This window comes from Lycium barbarum, chromosome 8 (genome assembly GCF_019175385.1).
Source record: "Lycium barbarum isolate Lr01 chromosome 8, ASM1917538v2, whole genome shotgun sequence".
Taxonomy (NCBI): domain Eukaryota; kingdom Viridiplantae; phylum Streptophyta; class Magnoliopsida; order Solanales; family Solanaceae; genus Lycium; species Lycium barbarum.
The window spans coordinates 63,992,048-63,997,637 of NC_083344.1; positions in this window are offsets into that span (position 1 = coordinate 63,992,048).

Sequence of the window (5,590 nt, forward strand, 5' to 3'; positions counted from 1 at the left end):
ATTCACATGAGCACTCCACTACTCCGGAGGTGCTACTTATGGTCATAGTATTTTGTATATATATTCTGGGTATGACGGGGTCCTGTCTCGTCCTTATGTTTTAGTACTCTAATAGAGGCTCGTAGATACGTTTGTGTGGGTAGTAGATGTTCCATGATGACTACGTTGTATTTTGTATATCATTTTTGCAGCCGTGACGGCTTATATATATGCATGTGTTGCCTTCGAGATTATATGTGTCCAGGATGAGCATGATGACTAGCATAATGAGTGGTGCTCGGTAGTCAGCTCAGGGTACCCGTCATGGCCCTCTAGTCGGGTCGTGACAAATAATATAAATATTATGTTTAAAAAATCATATACTACATTGACTCGGCATACATGTGTAATGTACGTGCCGAGAAACTAGTTACCTTAATTTATTTAATAGCTTAAATATTAAACTTTTCCTGTATAAGAGTCACATACTATATATACTCCATAAGAAGTCTCTGTCTTTCTCCTCACTCCATCAACTATTATAATTCATCGGAGTAGAAGTCTCTTTCTTTCTCCTCAATAAAAATCATAATTTCTCCATGGATTTTTGTGTATGAGTTTCTGCCATCCGAGAACATCAGAAATCGATGATGAAACAACTTTTCTTAGAAGATACAAAAATATGTTTTTTTATGATCAAGACAACAACAATAATTGGGAAGAAAGTATGTGATTAAGCTTTTAATCTGTAACGACCCGTTAGGTCGTTTTGGTTGTTTTCTCATTTTTGCCTATTTTGCCTTTGTGAACCCACCCTTTTGCTTGTTTTGGATTGTTGTGTAGTGGGTGTGGTTGGCACAACTCCCAAGATAGATGAAATATCTTAAGTTGAAAAGTTTTTAAGTTGAAGAATCTTTGTGTTAGGTTGACTTTAGGCATCATCGGGGGTATTTGTGTTATTTATTGAATTTCGTCAGTTCCATTAGCTTTGAAACGTCGAATATAGGCTGTTTGAGTGTTTTGTTCAGTTTCTGAGGTTCTTGGGGGGCATTTTGATAATTTTGTTGGAAAGTTGGTTTTTCCTGTTCGGGGTTGACTTGGTCGACGAGACCTCTTTTGGGATTTTCGAGTGCGCAGGTGCGTGAATCGCTGAACAGAATGTGCCTTTAGTGTCTTCCATCTTTAGATAATTCATTCTAAACCCTTAAGTCTTGAGATCGATTTTGGAGAAGATTGAAGAGATTTCATGGAGAAAACCATTGGGTAAGTCTTCTAACTTGGTATTTTGATTATTGCCATGATTTAGGTTCATAACCCATGCATAGAATGTTTGGATTAAAAAGGAAATGAAAGAGTTTTGCAACCTAACCTAAGAATTGAGGTTTTTTTGGTAATTGAGCATGAATTATTGATTGTTCATGCATGATTTTTTGCATATGAGTTATATTTTGCCATTTTGGGTTCAGAATCCTAATTTTAGGGCTTAATTTGGGGATTTGGATTTATGTAGCAATATGGGTGTTGATAGACTCGTATTCTAACGTATAATCCGCATTAGATGCGACTTTGATCATTCGGAGATTATTCGGCTTGGTAAGAAGGAGTTGTGATTCGTTAATCGGTAATCCAGGCAAGTTGAGACCTTACACTCCTCTTGAACATGTGGTTGGCTAAAATAAATCTAATAAGAGGGTTATGGGGTGATTAAGTGTCACGGCCCATTTCGATTAAGTCCCGCGGGCACTTACCTTTCCCATCTCGGTAAGCGAACGCTTAACCTAGCAATAAATGAAGATATAAATAAATAAATCAAGCAAGGGGAATAGAATGATTACGTAAGTCTCACAATAATATATAATAAAAATAGTGCTGAATAGAGAAAATACCTCCAGGGTCTGGTCTAAGTCATACAAGAGCATCTAAATGAAATAGTATAAGTCTGGAATTTAATAATACATCAATCTGTCTATGTCTCAGAGTAGAAAAGTAAGACATAATAATAAGAGGAGTCTTCAAGGCGGCGAGCGACTCATGCTCACCTCGAAAACTCGATGCTAAAGCTGAAGGCGACTATACGCCACGGGAAATGGAGGAAGACTCAACCTGGTACTCTGCATTCATAAAAGAATGCAGCAAGTGCAGATCAGTACAAAACCGCAGTATTGGTAGGTATCATAGGCCAACTAAGTATAGCTAACATAATTCAAACAATAAAGCAAGATAGGCAGATAAATCAACAAGTATAAGTCAAACATAATCGAAACCAAGTACACGTCATCACCTAAGTAGAGCATCTAATCCCAAATGTACCAAGTCTCAATATGTTCAATCCGGATCCAACATCACAAGTAAAAACACCAAATTATCTCAATATAAGCCGTGATGCAATGCAATGCAATAATGTATGAATGCCATCCAAATGTTGTGTACACATGTACTCCGGACGGAAGTATTGACGTCTCGGTAGCACAACCCAAGGTGACTCGTGAATTCTAAGTGCCACTCATCCCAGATCTTTGACCAACAGACAGACGAGACTTGGATCTTTGCCCACGGAGGTTCTCACCGGCACCACCTGGGGGGACCGGTGGAGTTCATGCACTCACTCAATCCATGATTTTATGACTAACATCAGATATCGGACTCTCACGTCACTCTCATTTTAAAACTGAGCCCAGCTCATCACAGTATTTCATCAAGTACAAACAATGTATCAACAGTATATCATGAGAGTGCGTGCAATGCATGTATCAACATCCATAATCAGATCAATATCACAAGTACCAGCATGGATACGCCAACGACATACAAATGTCACAAGTACCAACTTGGGTACGCCAACAATATATCAGTATCACAAGTACTAACATGGGTACACCGATAATATCATGAAAGACTACACAAGTCATATATAACTCTATCCTCATATCAACGTCAAACCGTAAGATACTGCAATATCACAATCAAGAAGGAACAACATATTCAAATATCTACTAACAGCATGTGGCATCAAGCCAACACAATAAACCAATCAAGTCACAACACAACGGGGTGGCTAGCCCCAATCACACAACAGAGCCCAACCTAAGACAATATCCAACCCAGCTTCATACCTGTAGGTTTACATGCTTGCTCCGACAATATCATCTAAATATATGCTTCGTTGCACGAAGTCTCACCAAGGGTATGCCATAACCTACCTGGATGGCCGAACAGCAAACAATAACCAATCACCCTTTTGCCTTGCCCTTCTACTGAGCCTCAAGATCAAAGAAGTCTAGGCATATTCAAAATCTAGATTAGAAATCATGAAGAACGGTACTAATATTGCTATCATTCAATTTAGGTCAAACCCAATGTTACACCTCAAAAATTTCCCCGCGAACGTACAGTGGATAGGCTAACAAAGGGCATAGCGTATACGATGTTTCAATAAGAAGGGAACGATGTTTGATTACCCTAAGTAAGATTCCAAAGGCAATTGCAATAAGAGATAGGTTATGCTCCATAATGACTAACTACAGGTTCTGAAAATGTGTAAAGTTGCAGATTTGTACTTTGGCCAGTTGATCGTAAAAATGAAATACGGACCGTAAAGTGGTATACGACCCGTAAACTGCCATGTCGTATTTCAACTTCAAAACTTCAACTTTCTGTCAAATGCTTGAATGATTAAAGACGACTTCAAATACGGCCCGTAAACTGTGTTCGTAAACCACCATGTCTCAGCCTGACTTTTTGGTTCTGTTATGATTAAATACGACCCGTAAACTGGAATACGGACCATAACTGAGTTTACGACCACTGTGCACTTTCGACTACTGTTCATTTCAAATCAGATTTTAAGTCATTAAAAAGGGGGACTCAAGCTCGTTAATTCATTTCACGTCCACACCCCTTCTCTCTAAAACATCTCTCTACATTTATTCCATGAGAATTCAAGGATTATTAGTGATCAACAACATAAACCAAGTGAATCAAGTGTAAGAAAACCCATTGAAGATCATTCAAGCCAAGAAATCCCAATAGAGATGAACTAGGGGTTTTTGCTCAAGTGGAGTATTATTAACCAAGGCTTGTTCCTACAACATCTAAGGTACGATTTATGGTATTTATATGTTGTTTAAGGTAATTGAGAGTTGAGATACTTTAATTGTAGAAGGGTATAGAAAAATGGGTCATGAATGTGGAATAATGCCATTTTGAGAAATAGCTTGAATTGAGTTATAATTTTTGAAGTGTTGTGACGTAAATATGTTATAAATGATGTTGAGAACATGAGATGAGAAATGTATGTGAAAGGACGTCGTCGTGTGTTATGGCCATGGATATGGATGATTGAAAGTAAGTCTAGAATATGGATAATGTGGATGAATAATGACTATCGTTATAGTATTGTGAATGTATTATTCATGTTTGAGAGTTGTTATACGCTACAGAGGAATGTCGTATAAATAGAGGAGACGTTGCCTGATTTTCTCTAGTTTTTGTCATGTGTGCTAGCTATCGATTCTAATGATAGTATGACTTTAATGAAGTTAGAGACGTGAGCTTCGGAGGAGAACGCACAAGTGTAGAATAGTTGAACAGAAAGGTATGTAAGGCTAACCCTTCTTTCATAAGACATGGTTCTTTGGCCAAACGTCCAAGTCTTCTATAAGACTATGATATCTTTCAAATGATTTGATCTTCCGAGCTTGTAAGCTCACGATTCTTGATACGCTACAATTGTACTAAGTTCCTCGTATGACGAGTAAGCCTATAAAGATAGATGTGATGAACGACGATAATAGTGACAATGATATGGAAGACGACTATAGTAGTAATAGCGATGATGATAACGATGACGACGATGATAGTAATTATGATAGTAAAGATACTTATGAGCCATTATGTATATGTATCTATGTATGACTATTAATGGAACCCCGAGCTTATGAGGCCGGGTAGGATATGTAAATAAATATGTATATGATTATGTAATGCGCGCGCACCTCTGCAGATGGTACAGATAACCCTGACGCCCTGGTAGGGCCAGGTAGATGTAGCCCTGACGCCTCGGTAGGGCCAGGTATGTGTAACCTTGAGCCTTGGTTGGCCAAGTATGTATGAAACACCGATCCTGCATGGACGGGTATGCTATGTATATGATATGATTGTGTATATGACATAGACACGAGATTGTATACGAATACGAGTACAAATATGGAACGGATACGATTATGGGTACGGATATGGCTATATGTACACAAATACGCATTAGAAATGGAAAATTCCTATGAAAGGCAAGTAAGTGCTTATGACAATGATATTACTATCTCCCATCCCGTGCTACCTTTCATGTTGCTTATTATGATTCTACATTGATATTGATCATGCTTTCATACTCAGTACATTCTTCGTACTGACGTCTCTTTTGTTTGTGGACGCTGCGTCATGCCCGCAGGTGTACAGGGAGACAGGATTGACCCATAGCTACATTCTCTAGGACTACATAGCAGAGCTCCATTTCATTCGGAGCTATAGCTTTTGGGTGCTTATTCTTTTGTGTATATAATTATGGGCATAGCTAGGTCCTGTCCCGCTTATATGATATGTTATACTCTCCTAA